The 17,968-nt window shown below is 44.2% G+C and overlaps 1 protein-coding gene across 7 annotated transcripts in view; it reads right to left on the reverse strand.

The window, feature by feature from the left end:
• The window catches only part of foxp1b (forkhead box P1b), a 346,037-nt gene that overhangs the window by 269,846 nt on the left and 58,223 nt on the right, over positions 1-17,968 (reverse strand). The window lies entirely within an intron of this gene.

Genomic DNA, 17,968 nt, shown 5'->3' on the forward strand with positions numbered 1-17,968 from the left:
ACAGAGTAACAGATTCAGTTTCTGTTTTTGAATACAGTATAGAAATAGTTCATAGTTTCATTATTTTAAAAATTAATCATCAATATTTCACAAGGATGTTATATAAATCTGTGCAGAAATTATCGTTTTTTAATAATTTATTATCTATATTAACACCCCTTAAAATTCGGATGGTCACTGGCGGGCAAACATTCTTAAAAAAATATATATAAACTATGCCGATACTCTAAATGGTTCAGGAACAGCTTCAAACGTACTTTGAATGCAACCTTTTTTAAAGCATTTTCGGCAAAATTGCTCGTATGATAAGGGGTTAATAATTAAGCTTGGGAACGTTAAACTAAGATGAATTAAAAAAAAAATAAAAATATTGTTAATGACGGGGGGGACTCCATTACAGCAGAAGTATCTTAACATCTGATGGAGACAAAAATGGTGACAAATGGTAATAATTGTCTGTAAGATGACTTGGTTCAGTTCAACCAGTGCTTCTCAAATAGTGGGGCGGGCCCCCCCAGGGGGGCGCGAGGCTCCATCAAGGGGGGTGCGTTTGACCTCGGAGAACATGCTTTTTATTTTGATTTTTTAAAATTTATTTATTTTTTATACTGTCCTAGAATAAAGCGCAATTGCACCTCCACTACACTAGGGCAGTGCCGCTCTCATTATTGACAGAGTGTGCGCAGGGAGCATTCGCTCGGTGGTGTAGGGGTTTTGTTTTCACTGAGCATGCGCACTTTGCACACAGCAAAAATAAATAAAAATCAGCACAAATTATTTTATATATTTTTGTTTTGTAGGTTAAAGTTTTTTTTAATATTGTGCTCCTGAGTTAATGATGGTGATCAGTTTGCATGCATTATTATTTATTGATTTTATGTAATTTTATTTTTCCGTATTATATGGTTTGATATGGTCAGTCAAAAAATGTTTATAGTTTAATTAAGGATTTAATTTTATTTTTGAATTTCAGATGCACTTTAAATCTTTTCTGAATAAAGCTATTCTTTGTTGTAAGTTGGTCCATATTTCTTTCTTTTTTTAAATTCTCTTATACGTTAATAAGGATATACAGTGTTATGCAGAGGTGTGCTTATTACAATTTTATAGACAATATTTATAGTCCCACGGAGGGGTGGGCTGGGGGGCGAGATGTTTTCTTCTTACTGGGGGGGGGGGGGGGGGGGGGGGGACATGACAGAAAATAATTTAGAAGCACTGAGTTAAACAGTCACACTTTTTTTTTTTTTTATTCGTAGGTCTAAATGTTAACAAAAACTCAAGTCTTACATTGCAGATTACAAGTCATGCTCATGAATAAATATTAACAAATCTCATCATCTGTTTTTGTACAGAGTGTTTCTAGGTCACAACACTGACATGTAAGCAACGTGGTAGCTGTATATTGTACAACAGCCGGAGCATCTGTTACATTCCAATTTTGGTAAGCACTATAAAAGTCGCACCGTTTTTGAAGTGGCATAGGCCTACTTGCCGTTACATTCTTATGATCACATACACTGACAGGATCATTGTTGCTGCCTTTTTGTTTTTGCTTCCCGAGTTCAGAGCAGCAAATAGACCTGTATGCAAATACTAAAAGCCGTAATGCAGTACATTACTTGTGCGGACATTTGAATATTCAAATTGTGTGTTTCAGATGTCGACATTACCATTTAAATTTCCATCTATGTAATACAATGAATCTAGACAGTTTTGTTTTCCACACGAAAATGTTGCAAGCATACACACACGCTGGGACACTTTGTGGCTTGGCTAAATATGTTATCACCCACATGCGTACTACTTCAAAAATGACACAGCAGAGAAGCCAAATTTACATTTACAAGTGTTGCTTAGCATTATTAGCATCAGTAAAACTTCATCCATGATTTAATGGAAAGTTATTTTTGAGAACAGCAAGCCTCAGGATAATAGTTCAATTACGCCCACAGAGATCAACACTAATGTCTCACTATCAAAGTGGTCAATAGTGTATATGTGGGGGTAACAGTCAGCGATTCAGGATCATTCAAAAAAAGAGGACTACAAAAGGGTGAACTCGTGTGGCTGAAAAGGTGTCCGATCGGTTAAAAATAATAATCAGGTCATGCAATTTGTATAGTCGGCCAGTCAGGTGGATTTGCCACTGTTGTGCTCCAAAAATGTAGTAATATGACTTTTAGCCAAGCTACGACAGGCACCATGAATAGGAGGATATTGTTGCAGCAAACACAAAGGTGATCTATTCAAATTCAAACCTAAGGTGGCAAAAGAGGAAGGACCATGGAAAAATGCAACTGTGAATCTACCTTGGCAAATGAGAGTAGTGATGTATGAAAGTGTGCATGATGTACCAATGACTCTTTAGCTCTTTCTACTCACTCAACTCAGCTCATTTTGTACTGAACACCTGCATTAAGATATGAAAAGAAAATGCCTATTGTGGTACGGTGATCCATTTTGAAGTTGAATTTCTGGTATCGAGCAACCACTCCAGATAGGCCACTTGCAAATGGCGTGCGGACATTAAGATTTTACTTGATCAACAAATTGGATTTGCCAGCGCTATCAACAAGGCTTATTATGGAAATGTAACTTTTTGCTTGTACACAAATAGTTGAGTCTCTGGAGTGCCTGCGCACCCTTCAAGTGTGAAATTACATAATCAAAAAAAATATTTTGTGGACAGCCTCGGGAAAATATGTGTTTGTGTCTGTGTGGGTTGGGGGCGGTTGGATCTGTCTTGAATGTTGCGCCGCACAGAAAATTGACAAGTGGCAGTTTCATGAAGAATTATTAAGTCCGTGAGGGCCCGCATCCGTTTAAGTTGTCACTTATTTGGGACACAAGTTGGGACTTGTTTTAAACATAAATAAAAACAGAATACGATGATTTGCAAATCATGTTCAACTTATATTTAATTGGATTGCTGTAATGCACTTTATTTTGGAATCATCCAGTCCTCCCTCCAGCGTCTCCAGCTTGTCCAAAATGCTGCTGCTCGTCTCCTTACTGGTGCCCGTAAGAGGGAACACATAACCCCTACCCTGGCCTCTGTACACTGGCCTCCCCAGGTGTGTCTCGTTAGTGTTAGTGTATTTAGTCAGTGGTGTTTGTTCAGTCGGTGTCGGAGCGTTGTTGTTGCTGTCATGTTGTGGGTCAAGTCAAGTCAAGTCAAGTCAAGTCATCTTGGACAAGTCAAGTCATCTTGGTCCTCGTCCAGTCGCCCACATCATGAAGTCGTCCTCGTCGCCCACGTTCTGTTCTCTTGTTCAGTCCAATCATGGTGACCAGCCATCTCTCGTTCAGTCCAGTCCTCATGTCTCACCCCGTCTTCATTCACTCACCTTACATGTTTTATGCAAATAGTTATTCACACTGCCCTTCCTGCCTGTCTCCCTGTCATGTGTCCCTGCGTTTGGCTCCATCCTTCACTATTTCGCACCCCCAATCTTGACACAACCATAAAAATTGGTCGATTGAACACTAGAATACACTACAAAGACAATATATATAATGTTTAAACTGATAAACTTGAATGTTTTAAGCAAATTAACGTTAACTTTGAATTTTATGGCTGCAACACGTTCCCAAAAAGATGTGACAGGTGAAAAAGAGAAAGTTGAGGAGTGCTCTTCAAACACCTATTTGGAACATCCCACAAGTAAACAAGCTAAATGGGAACAGATGGGTCTAGGGGTGGGAGATATGGTAAAAATGTTATATAAGGATTTTTTTAAAATAAATTCACGATCTCGATTTTATCACAATTGATTTTTTTTAACATATTTTTACACTAATCTTCACATTTCTGAACATTTTTGTCAAATTTAAAACATTTAAAATGTATATAAAACCCTAAAAGAAAAAAAACAGACATCTTAAGCCAACTAAGCTTTCTGAACAGGTTTCAATTGAAATAGTGCAATTGTTTTATCAAATAGTGCAATGAAAATAAACATAAATGGTAATAATGAACAGCCTCGGTTACTTTAGTTACAGTGCCAACGGTGTATGAACAGCACTTAACACCACAATAGAAATTGAAAATGTTTTTTCCTCAATAAACTATCAACAAAAACAGTTTGGAATGAGTTAGCAAAGTAAATAAAACACAGAATTGGAAAGTGGAAAACACTGTTTACGACAGCGTTTGCTCATCCGCGACTCTGCGTAGTTTACAAATTCTCGTAGGTGCGCGTGTGGGCAATGTGGATTGTGGACGTATCGCGGCGCGGGGAGAGTTGCGTACCCGTCGGCTGTCGGTTCCGAGGTGGCCACGCTGGCACCGGCAGGGGAGCGCAAACCAAGCCGGCCGGCCCGGCCGCCTCGCCGCGACTCCGGGCCACCGCGGCCGGGCAGCCGGAGCTCCCGTGAGCGTCCGACTCACGTTCGAACGTCATTTGCTTTGGGGAGTCGTGCGGAACCTCACGGATGCATCAGGTGGAGGAGTGGACACATCAGCATTAGCATGCTTACTTAGCATTAGCATAGTAGCATTAGCATGCTGTCTAAAGGAGTGGAGCAAGTTTGTGTGAGTGAGTGCGTGGAGGAAAAAAAAAAAAAAGACCACACGGACGCATCAAGCATAAACCAAGCTTGAGCCCGCATAAAGTTGAACTGTAGAAAATGTGCCCTACAGACGATCTTGTTGATCTTTCAGCTTTATGAGATCGTCAACACTTAACGATCCTTAATGATCTAATATCGTCATATCGCCCACCCCTAGTTGGGTCCAACGATTGAGTATAAAAGGCGTGTTCCTGAATTTGCCAGTCGTTCACAAGCAAAGATGAGGTGAGGTTCACTTCTTTTGTGAACAAGTGCATGAAAAAAAATAAATGAACGGTTTAAGGGCAATGTTACTCAACGTACAATTGTAAAGAATTTAGGGATTTCATCCATAATCTCATCAAAAGAGAATCTGGAGAAATAACTTCATGTGAGTGGCAAGGCCGAAAATCAACACTGAATGATCATGACCTCCGACCCCTTAGGTGGCACTGCATCAAAAAACGACATCATTGTATAAAGGATATCACCACATGGGCTCAGGAACACTTCAGAAAACCAATGTCAGTAAAAACAGGTTGGCGTTACATTCATAAGTGTAACTTAAAATTCTACTATGCAAAGCAAAAGCTATTTATCAGAAACGCCGCAGACTTCTCTGGGCCGAACTCATCTAAGATGGACTGATGCAAAGGGGAAAAGTGGTCTGACAAATTGTGGATGTCGTGTTCTCAACGCCAAAGAGGAAAAGAACCATCTGGACTGTTAGGGACGCAAATTTCAAAAGCCAGCATCTGTGCTGGATGGCATGGGGCTGTGTTAGTGCCAATGACATGTGTAACTTACACATCTGTGAAGGCACCATTAATGCTGAAAGGTACACAGATTTTGGAGAAACATATGCTGCCATCCAAGCAATGTGAGGATGCAGTGTACAGATGGCACAAACGTGCTTCTATAAAAGAACAAAACTTGCATACTGTCAATAACAGGCTAAATAATGTCAAATGAAGTTTTCTTGTATAAGTGCAGAATTCATTTGCACTTCACAGTGTGAAATGGACATTGCCTTTGGCTTTGTCTCATTGGAAGCCTACCTGTCACATGGTTGATATGGCGCTCTTTGAAAACAGTGTGTGTGCATGCGATCAGAGTTAAAAAAGAAAGCGCTCCAGATGACAAAGTGACTTGAACTGTCAAAGCAGCATAAAAAAGCAGACTTGTCCTCTTCCAGACAGGAAGCTTGAAGCAGCAAAGAGGCTGCCTTGTCCTCGCCTCATCATAGCAACCACGTCTGATAGTGTGCACGACTCCATGCCGGACGCTGTTTGGATTTTAGCCTGTGTGACACATCTGTTGCTTGTCATATTTGTTGTATTTTTGCGTGCTCTGTGTGAGTGCAACACTGACAAATGCTCGATCTGTGTATACAATCATGAATTCCTTTACACTCAACAAAAAAAAGAAACGCAACACTTTTGTTTTTGCTCCTATTTTTTTATGAGATGAACTCAAAGATCTAAAACTTTTTCCAAATACACAATATCATCATTTACCTCAAATATTGTTCACAAACCAGTCTACATCTGTGATAGTGAGCACTTCTCCTTTTGCGGAGATAATCCATCCCACCTCACAGGTGTGCCATACCAAGATGCTGATTAGTGCTCCGGTGTGCCTTCGACTGCCCAAAATACAAGGCCACTCTGAAAGGTGTAGTTTTGTTTTATTGGTGAGGGTTTGGGGTGTAGGGACTCAGGAAACCAGTGTTTTTTCCCAAGAACCCATCACCATTTTTTTTAAAGCAAGAATACGTTGTATGTGCCACACCAGTCAAAACACGCTACTCTGATTAGCATTGAGTTTGTGGAATAAGAAATTCTGTAAACTAAATCTAAGCATATTTCATTTGCATTTTCAAATAACACAACCCTTATGTGTTCCATGTATTATGAAGCTTGTTGTAAGTAACCAAGTGATATTTGATGGCTCCGTGTCTGCCGTTACATATGTCGTCTTTGTAATAAAATAAACCGCAGAAAGGAGGTAGTAGGATGGTTTACAAGATGAGTGTACTGCCCAATGCAGCGCGTTCACTTGTGCGCAGATCGGCAGCCAGCTAACAGTTAAATGTCCTCCAATAAGCACACGAGGTTTGGTCTTTCTTGTATTTGAGTGAAGTCATTTGCATTTAGTTGTAAAACTGTAACACACAAATAAGCATAAATGAATGTACAATAATGTAACTAATATACATGCATATCCTAATAGCTAACACAAGCTACCCTAGATAGCTATGAGCTAAACAAGATAGCAACAGGCTAAATGAGGCAAAAATGCCTAATAAGCAAAACGTGATGTTCTTCATTATATAACACATAAGCATTTGACATTTCAAGGTGATTGGCCATTACTTACAGACATGTAGTCTCCAAGGCTGAAACGTATCACTAAGTATTCAGAGCAGCAATAACGTGTCCGTGTGCTCTGTATCGTCTGTGCATGTACCAAATGGAGTCGCAAAACAAACTACGTCACAAGCTCATTTCACTGTATTGTAACGACCACAAGGTGGCAGTAAAACATTGGATTACACCAAATAACTATTTAACACCTTTCCCCCCAAGCAGGGGCCAAATGATCTCATTACCTAACAAACCCAGAGAGGGGCCTTTTGGCCCTGCACATCTGTATTAATTTAATCGTTCACGTATTAGCATCCACCTATCATTTGCAAATGCATACCAAGGAGGGTGCGGTTGGCCCTTCCCTCTTCGAATACCAGATGAGGCCATTTGTCCCTGCACTTTTGAACGAGTTGTTGTCCGATCACTTAGCCGCCTATCATATGTAAATGCAGCCACTACATAGCCATTATGCTGGAATGTGCCCCATTTGTCCCACACACCAATATTCAACTGAATCTGAGGCCAAATGGACCACCAATATTCAACTGAAAATATTCAACTGAATCTGAGGCCAAATGGACCCAGATGTCCCTTTGTTTCTTGTTGAGAACAGGCAAAGTTGAAAATTTGGTTGAGTAACATTGGAGATTAGGGCAAACTTGTCAGTCCCAGTTCGGGGGAGGTGAGGGGAGGTGTTGCACTGTTGTTTTCAATGTACCACAAGAACAATCTGGGACATCTGGGTCCATTTGGCCTGCCTAATTTGCACCTTTATTCAGGGGATGATCCTGAGGATCTGATAAGGGTGTGAATGGACAAGTTGCAAATGTTTATTTTTTATTTTTATACAGATTCAGTCCTACATTTTCTACAAGCCACACATACATACATGTTATGTTATAGCAAATGTTTGCATACAAAGGACACACAAACAGTAAGGAGAATGTCTTATTTTCAACAAACAAGTTAGCAGGAATTAATGACAAGCATCAAATTTACCAGACAATAAAATTGTATATTTCTTGCAATTTGACTGCGAGAATACAACTGGTTCATTCTAGTTACTCAACCAAATTTTCAACTTTGCCTGTTCTCAACAAGAAACAAAGGGACATCTGGGTCCATTTGGCCTCAGATTCAGTTGAATATTTTCAGTTGAATATTGGTGGTCCATTTGGCCTCAGATTCAGTTGAATATTGGTGTGTGGGACAAATGGGGCACATTCCAGCATAATGGCTGTGTAGTGGCTGCATTTACATATGATAGGTGGCTAACTGATCGGACAACAACTCGTTCAAAAGTGCAGGGACAAATGGCCTCATCTGGTATTCAAACAGGGAAGGGTCAACCACACCCTCCTTGGTCTGCATTCGCAAATGATAGGTGGATGCTAATACGTGAACGATTAAATTAATACAAATGTGCAGGGCCAAATGGCCCCAGTCCGGTACATGAAAGGGGGGGAAACATAATGGGATATTAAGTGTTTTAACCCCTCCAAATTCAAACTAAAGGCAGCACACTCCCCACTTGATATAATAACATTATATCACTACAAAATTTACACTAATACACACTACACAACTTTAACAGGTACCTAAGAAGTCTCTGAAAGAAGAATCACAATCTCTGAGATTGGTCGCAGAAAAACTTTGGCCGTACTATTCTTCACGATCCGCACTTCCACCCTGCGGACTTTTCCATCATTGCTCGGCAACGTGTTCACAACCAGTCCCACTGGCCATTCATTTCTCTGGGTCTGGCTGTCTTTAAGAAGGACAACATCCCCTATCTTCACATTTGGCTTGTCATCTGTCCATTTCCTGAGATTCGGTAAAGTAGACAGATACTCTCCTTTCCATCTCTTCCAAAATGTGTCAGCAAGACACTGGACCCGCTTCCACTGCTTTCCATGCAATTGGTTGGTGTCGTGCTTTCCAGAGGGAGGAGACAGAGCATTCATCTTCTGAGTACGGAGCATGGCCGGAGTCAATATGGTCGGCATATCTGGGTCAGTAGAAACGGACACGAGTGGACGTGCGTTTACTATTGCCGTCACCTCTGCCATAAATGTCTCCAGGACTTCATGTGTCAATGCCTTTGGTCCCATTCGTAGAAACATGGCCTCCAGAATCCGTCATACTACTCCGATGAGCCTTTCCTAGCTGCCGCCCATGTGAGAAGCATGAGGTGGATTAAATAACCAGGTGCATCTTCTATCTTGCAAAAATTCGTTGACTCCTGATTCCACTAAGGTAAGCCCTAGCTCCTTACATGCACCCACAAAGTTGGCTCTGTCTGATCTCAGAAGTTTTGCAGGACCACGAATGGAAAAAAAATCTCCTCAGGGCGTTAATAAAACTGTCAGATGAGAGAGCTTCCACCAACTCGATATGCATCGCTCTGGTTGACAAACACGTGAAGAGAACAGCCCAACGTTTGCTGTTGGCAGCTCCTCTTCTTGTCCTGCGTGTTGTGATAGACCATGGTCCAAATACATCAAGGCCAACAGCAGTGAATGGGGGTTCAGGGGTGAGTCTCTCAGATGGTAGGTCTGCCATTTTCTGACGCATTTGTAAATAACGGCGGAAACCAAGCGCTTGCTTCCAATTATCCAATATCCAGCTGCTCTTATGGCTCCATCTGTGAAATGTCATCCTTTGTGAGCTTCTTGCTCATGGAAGTGTCTGCCTAGTAAGATGGAAATATGATGAAAGTGTGGCAAGATTAGTGGATGTCGCTCTTCCTTCGTCAGGTCGGCAGAGGACAGGCGACCCCCAACACGAATCAGACCATCGCCGTCCAACACTGGATTGAGTTTTTTCAGGGCATTCCCCTTCGGGCAAGCTTGGCTGGATATAAGACATTTCACTTCTTCAAGGAAAGCTTCCTGCTGGACACATTTGGTGATGACGACTTTAGCTTGTGATACTTCTTTTGAAGTGGGCGTTTCTGAGAAGCATTTCCAACCTCTCTGTTTTTCACTGTCTGACTTTCCTTTGAAGGAAGAAGCCACATGGACAAGTTTGGCAATGATGTGACAGATTGTCTTCCAACTTGAACATCTTTCAAAATGGTGTGAGCCCAACAGGGTAGCTGATGCCTTGGTTGCCAAAGTAGTGACCCCAGGGCGGATCTCAACATCAGCTCCTGGCTCAACAAGTGAGAAGGTATCTGGTCCTCGTGTCTCAACTGGATTACTTTCGTACATGAAAGCTGGTCCAGTGAACCAGTTGCTGTACTGTAGCTGGGCTGCTGGTATTAGCCTTGTGGCGTGATCAGCAGGCTTAAGATGTGTTGGTATGTAGTAGCACTGGTTGGGTTGGTAGATTGCCTGATTCGCGTGACACGGTTTGAAACATACATGTAAAACCTTCTGGTGAAATTGTGAATGTATCCAAGAACAATTTTACTGTCAGTGAAAAACTTCACAGCATCAATAACAATGTCCATCTCATCTATGATTCGCTCGTATAGCTCCACAGCTAATACCGCAGCACAGAGCTCCAGGCATGGGATGGTATGAGCAGGACGTGGAGCCAGTTTTGATTTTGCGATGACAAATCCAACATGATGCTGACTGTCTGCGTCTGAAAAGATGTCCAGCTCTTTGCTTTTTGCCGATGACATGGAAACTGGAATATAGCACCTCGGAATGTACAGTTCTTCTAGAGACTTTAAAGATTCCTTCCATGATTTCCATTCGGATTCCTTTTCTAGGAGAAGAGTGTCCCACTCTGTATGTCCAATAGACAGATCTCGTATCAATGCTTTGACCTGTGTTGTTACAGGGGCTACAAAACCCAATAAGCTGTTAACTGTGGACAGCATACCTCTGCATGTAAACGGCTTCTCCTCACGAGACACCACAAATGTGAAGCTGTCTGTTTCCAGGTCCCAGTATAGCCCAAGACTCCTCTGCAGAGGGAGAACATCTACACCAAGGTTCAAGTTCTTCAAGTCCTTGGCACGGTCATCCGCTGGAAAGGCTTCCATTACCTGACCGCTGTTGGATGCCACCTTGGGTAGCCGCAAGTTGGATTGTGCCAACATTCCCTGGCTACGAGTGAGGAGATCTACTGCTTCTTCTGGAGTGCCAACTGATGTCAGACCATCATCGACATAAAAGTGTCTTTCCACAAATTGCTTTGCATCGGATCCATGCTCGTGTTCTCCTGCTTTAGCTGCTTGTCTCATGCAATAGATAGCAACAGCAGGTGAAGGGCTGTTTCCAAAAACATGGACCTTCATCCTATATTCGATGATGTTCTTGTTGATGTCGTTATCCTCGTACCATAGGTGCCGAAGATAATACCGGTGGTCTTCCCTAAAAAGAAAACAAGCGAACATTTGTTGAATGTCTGCTGTTATCTCAACGGGTTCTCTACGGAACCGCAGAAGAACTCCCAACAGCGAGTTATTCAAGTCTGGTCCACCGAGAAGCACCTTTTTCAGCGATATTCAGCACTTGAATCGAATACCACCCGTATCTGATGGGGCTTCTGTGGATGGTATACACCAAATGTAGGGAGGTACCAGTGCTCCTTTTCTTTGTCCAACGGTGAAGCAGGTTCGGCTTGGTCATTGTCTATCATCTTCTGCATGAATTCAATGTATTGACTCTTCATTTCTGTGTTTTTCTCCAAACTTTTCCATAGTGAGCAGAGACGTTTTAGGGCCTGCTCCCTGTTGCTGAGGAGGAGTGGTCTAGGTGCACGAAAGGGCAAAGGTGCAACCCAACTGTTTTCATTGTTCTGGTAGACTTCTGCATCCATGATGGCTAAAAAGGTCTTGTCTTCTATTGATAGAGCTGGTTTATCATCATTCTGGGATCTGTTAAATACTGAACTCCCAAGATCATCTCAACTAACTGAAAGTTTTTTGTCTGGTGTGTGCAGGTAGGGTCAGATCGTTATGCTGTGGCATGCCACTGTAATCATCCTTTACATGGATTCTGCTAGTACATTGCTCAAGGAAGGACATGCGACCATTGGACAATATGTTTGCTTTATAGACGTTCACCTCTGACGGTTTGTGGACAGTTCCCAAGCACACGTCTCCCACTATGACCCAACCTAGGTCTAGCCGTTGCGCATAAGGAGCCTTATTTGGTCCATTGATCTGTTCACGTACTTTGTGCACTCTTAGTATATCTCTTCCCAAGAGCAGGAGAATGGGAGCATCTTGATCCACAGGATAGATCTTGTTGGCAACTGGCTTAAGGTTGTGGTGACGGTGTGCTATCTCTGGGGATGGAATCTCAGTCCTGTCGTCTGGCACCATGTCGCACTCTATCAAAGTGGGCGAAGAAAGTCACAATTTGCCATCCATAGCCTCCAGTATGAAATTAGAAGCTCTCCGACCTGCTGTCTCTTGTGTCCCGGAACAAGTTTTCAGTGTGTATGGGGTTATGTTGGTATTAATTTCAAATATGTTGAAGAATTCAGATTTTGCAAGCGACTTGTTGCTTTGTTCATCCAGTACAGCAGTTTGATTGCCTTTTCTCTTTCACCCGCAGGATAAGCCTTCACCAAGCAGATTTTGGAGCATGAACAAGGACCATTTTCACCTCCACAAACCTCTGTGCACTTGGAGATGATTGAAGATGATAGGCTTTCACTTCGCTCCCCGCTGTCATCTTTGTCGGTTGCGGCATGCTGTATGGCCTCACAAGGCGGATCCAGATGTAGAGCTGCAATGTGTCTGTCACTGTCGCACTCCATACACTTCACTACCATCTTGCAGTCTTTGGCTATGTGTTGTGTTGATCCACAACATTTGTAACATATGCGATTCTCTCTGACGTATGTTTTGCGCTCTTCTAGTGTTTTGTTTCTAAAGAGCTTACACTTTTTTAGTGGGTGTGGTTTCTTGTGTATTGGACACTGCCGATTCAGTTCCACTAATGATTTGATGTCAGGTCTGGTTTTGTTACTTGGTGGCTCTGTTGGAATGTCTGTCTTGTGTACTGCAACAGACATTTTGCCGCTTTTCTTAACATGTTTTTCTTCCCATTTAGGGGAGGCTTGGCTGCTTGAGGTGTATACGGAAAAGCTAGGACCATTTTTTATTTTTGCCTGCCGCTGGACAAACTCAGAGAAGACAGCAAAGGGAGGAAAGGCTACATTGTAATCCTCTTTGTGCTTACTTCCAAATGGTATCCACTTCTCTTGGATGTTATAAGGAAGCTTTTCTACAATGTTTTTTATGCCACGTGCTGTGTCCAAGTAAGTGAGGCCTGGCAGTGCACCATCTTCCTGAGCACACTCCAGCTCGAGTAGAATGACACCAAGATCTCTCAACTTGACATTATCTTTGTTGTTGCTTAGGAAATAGTTCAACTTTCTTGAGGAGAGCATCTTCAATTATTTCGGGCTTGCCGTAACACTCTTCAAGACGTTGCCATACCATGTGTACTCCTGCAGCAGGATTGAGAATGTGTACGGCACGAATTCGTTTAGCTTGCTGTGACGACTTGGCATCAAGCCACTTTGTCAGCAAATCCAGCTCTTCTCTGGCTAAGGTTAAGATCTTTGGTAGCACTCAGAAAAGAAGCCTTCTATGACCAATAATTTTCTGGTTTGTCATCAAATTGCATTAAGCCAGAACTGACAATCTCTTTACGAATTAGATATCTTGCGAAGTCTTGTCCGCCCTGAATCTCAGGTGGATGCTGTCCGACTGGACCTGCAGAACAAATGCTGTGATGAAGTGAATCCCTGGGCTCTCTTTGAGAAAGTGCATCACATTTCATTTCAAATGTATCATATTGGGCAAGATGGCTGATGTGGGGTTGCATGTTACACGTTTATTTTCATTTCTTGTGTTTCAGCTAAACATCTCGGTGGCTGGTCATGGAGCAACTCAGATTGCTGTTGCACATATTCACTGGTGCGCTGGGTTGCATTCAAGCGTTCCTCATCAGTGCATCGCACTTGCATGATCTCCCCACCTTCAGCTTCCTCGTATACTGCCGCTTCAGCTTCAGCTGCAGCAGCAGCCCTTTGACATTTTAATAAATGGAGTTTGGAATCATAATCGGCCCTTTGTTTTAATATGGTAGCTTCTAGGTTAGCCTTTTGTTGCATTATGTTTGCCTCCTCTTCTGCGTAAGCTAAAGCTGCTTTGGCTGCCTTTGCCTTTGTGTATGCTTTTGTGGCAGAAGAAGCTGTTGACATTGATCGTTGAGAAGTCTTGGTGGATGCTTTAGACAATTGTGATTTTGTATCAAATGCTTGAGAAGACCCCATAGCTTTCTCAAACAGCTCCAATGGCGGGTTAGCTTCACTAGCTTTGTCTTGCACATTCTCCATCTGATACATTTTTCCTGAGCGTGGACTCATTATTAGAATACTGTTTCCTGTTATTCCGGCCAGCTGTATTAATGTCTTTTTACTGTACTGCCCAATGTAGCGCGTTCACTTGTGCGTAGATCGACAGCCAGCTAACAGTTAAATGTCCTCCAATAAGCACACAAGGTTTGGTCTTTCTTGTATTTGAGTGAAGTCATTTGCATTAAGTTGTAAAACTGTAACACACAAATAAGCATAAATGAACGTACCATAATGTAACTAATATACATATCCCAATAGCTAACACAAGCTACCCGAGATAGCTATGAGCTAAACAAGCTAGCTACAGGCTAAATGGAGCAAAAATGCCTAATAAGCAAAACGTGATGTTTTTCATTATACTACACATAAGCATTTGACATTTCAAAAGTGATTGGCCATTACTTACAGACATGTAGTCTCCAAGGCTGAAACGTATCACTAAGTATTCAGCAGCAATAACGTGTCCGTGTGCTCTGTATCGTCTGTGCATGTACCTAATGGAGTCGCAAAACAAACTAAGTCACAAGCTTATTTCGCTGTATTGTAACGACCACAAGGTGTCAGTAAAACATTAGATTACACCAAATAACTATTTAACCCCTCCAAATTCAAACTAAAGGCAGCACAATGAGTGAACACCGTGACTGCGATTTTGACCGTTCTCGGAAGACCACAAGTCAACATGCAGCCGCACTGGCATGGCAGGGATGCACATTGCTGCTATTGGGCTCTAATATATTCAAAATAGGGATCATTTGCTTAAGCCTTGCACCCAAGGATCGTTCTGGCCTTCATTAGCCTCAATCTGACATTGATGTGAACAACATGTTATCTTGCCACATGAACATGAGCCCACATCACCCGCCCCCGCCTCCAGAATCCAAACACTCAATTCACTCCTCTTCTTTCTGAGACATGCACAGCCAATTCCTCTGGAAATATCACAGGTTGTTAGCATTCCACAGAGAATGTTACATGGTGTACACTTAGGTCTTAATTAGGGACACTATTTGATCATACAGCAGCTGGGCTTTATTAAAAGTATGGCTTCGCATCGCCCTCAAGTCCCTGTGGCTCAGCGTTCGCATGAGTATACCGTAACATTAATATGAATAGTCACTATTTGATATGTGGAATCCCTACAAGGAATTTCTAAAGAGCAACAGAGCGTTTAGACATTTAACAATCATTTGATTTATTATAATACCTAAGGAGACCTCAGTTTTTCTTTGTCCTGAAATATTGACTTTAAGGCCGTATGTTTTGTGCAAACTGTCACGGGAGTGGGGTGTTGGTGGCAGGACCCAAATGCAGGAGGCAACCAAAAAACAGGGCAAGGCAGGGATGCAGGTAAAAAAAAAAGGGGATTTAATTAACAAAAACTATAAACAAGGTACTATGAAAAAATTAACAAGATCAAAAAACAAACACAAGGCATGACATGGCATGGAACACAGGGACAACAACAGGCACAACAGATACTATGACTCCACAAGAACCGAACGGAAAACAGGGGACTAAATACACACAGGCTAATGACAATGACTAGACACAGCTGGGTAAGACACAAGTGGCAGGGGAAGCTGATTGGTGGATACACTGGGAAGGGAAGAAACACTCAGGTGGACGTGGTTTGACATAACGGGGAAAGGGAAGAAACAAGGAACACATGACAAACGACCAAAAGACAACAAAAACCCACCCCCACCAAACCAAAACATGACATAACCCCCCCCTCAAGGGACGTCCAACATAAAAAGTCCAAAAACAAGGGCGGGCGGAAGGGGGCACGGAGGAGGGCACACGGCCCACCCATCCGTCCCAGACAAAAAGCAGTTCAGGAGGGCGTCCTCGACGCCCGACAAGAGAGTCCCAGCGGGGCCAGTCAGGAGGGCGTCCTCGACGCCCGACAAGGAGCAGAGGTGGCGGCGGGGTGTTCGCCGCCAGATGAGGAGCAGGAGGCGGCCGCTGGCCGGGCGCCGCCGGAACTGGTGCAGGCGATGGCGGCCGCTGGCCGAGCGCCGCCGGAACAGGTGCAGGCGATGGCGGCCGCTGGCCGGGCGCCGCCGGAACTGGTGCAGGCGGTGGCGGCCGCAATCCATGCGCCGCCGGACGAGGAACACGAGGTGGCGGCCGCAATCCATGCGCCGCCGCCTGACGAGGAACAGGAGGTAGCGGCCCAGGCGAAGCGGCCAGGGGCTGCGGCGGCAGCGGCCCAGGCGAAGCGGCCAGGGGCTGCGGCGGCAGCGGCCCAGGCGAAGCGGCCAGGGGCTGCGGCGGCAGCGGCACAGGCGAAACGGCCGGGGGCTGCGGCGGCAGCGGCCCAGGCGAAGCGGCCAGGGGCTGCGGCGGCAGCGGCCCAGGCGAAGCGGCCAGGGGCTGCGGCGGCAGCGGCACAGGCGAAACGGCCGGGGGCTGCGGCGGCAGCGGCACAGGCGAAGCGGCCGGGGGTTGCGGCGGCAGCGGCACAGGCGAAGCGGCCGGGGGCTGCGGCGGCAGCGGCACAGGCGAAGCGGCCGGGGGCTGCGGCGGCAGCGGCACAGGCGAAGCAGCCGGGGGCTGCGGCGGCAGCGGCACAGGCGAAGCGGCCGGGGGCTGCGGCGGCAGCGGCACAGGCGAAGCGGCCGGGGGCTGCGGCGGCAGCGGCACAGGCGAAGCGGCCGGGGGCTGCGGCGGCAGCGGCACAGGCGAAGCGGCCAGGGGCTGCGGCGGCAGCAGACGAGGTTCCGGAGCGAGAGGCTGCAGCAGACGAGGTTCAGGGGCGAGAGGCTGCAGCAGACGAGGTTCGGGGTTCTGAGGCCGGTCCGACCCATCACTCCAGTCGCCACGGTCCAAAGCCATCAACTCTTTTATCTCTGCAATGACTCGGGCGATGTCTTCAAGCCTCTGCCAGGTCTCCAATTCCGCCATTGCCCCTGCTGGGTCCAGTTCTGGTGGAGTCATTCTGTCACGGGAGTGGGGTGTTGGTGGCAGGACCCAAATGCAGGAGGCAACCAAAAAACAGGGCAAGGCAGGGATGCAGGTAAAAAAAAAAAGGGGATTTAATTAACAAAAACTATAAACAAGGTACTATGAAAAAATTAACAAGATCAAAAAACAAACACAAGGCATGACATGGCATGGAACACAGGGACAACAACAGGCACAACAGATACTATGACTCCACAAGAACCGAACGGAAAACAGGGGACTAAATACACACAGGCTAATGACAATGACTAGACACAGCTGGGTAAGACACAAGTGGCAGGGGAAGCTGATTGGTGGATACACTGGGAAGGGAAGAAACACTCAGGTGGACGTGGTTTGACATAACGGGGAAAGGGAAGAAACAAGGAACACATGACAAACGACCAAAAGACAACAAAAACCCACCCCCACCAAACCAAAACATGACACAAACATGAAAAAGTGATCAGCCATTTTTTTTTTATGTCCTATAGATAATCATCCATCCATTTGTGTATTTATGTGATTATCTTCACTTGGCCAGAAACTGTCAACGTCATAAGCCCGGATATTAGATCATGACTGTATAATAACCATGAGCAAAAATATCATGGTACTAAAATGACAGCTCTAAAATAGCCTGTTTTGAAATATTTAGGTAACAAAAACGGGATTTTTTTTTCCCCAATACACAATCTATTTTACTTTTTAACAAATTACATACATATTTGTACATGAGGAAACGTACTGTGATAGGTTTA

This window comes from Festucalex cinctus, chromosome 8, assembly GCF_051991245.1.
Source record: "Festucalex cinctus isolate MCC-2025b chromosome 8, RoL_Fcin_1.0, whole genome shotgun sequence".
In the NCBI taxonomy this organism is placed as follows: Eukaryota; Metazoa; Chordata; class Actinopteri; order Syngnathiformes; family Syngnathidae; genus Festucalex; species Festucalex cinctus.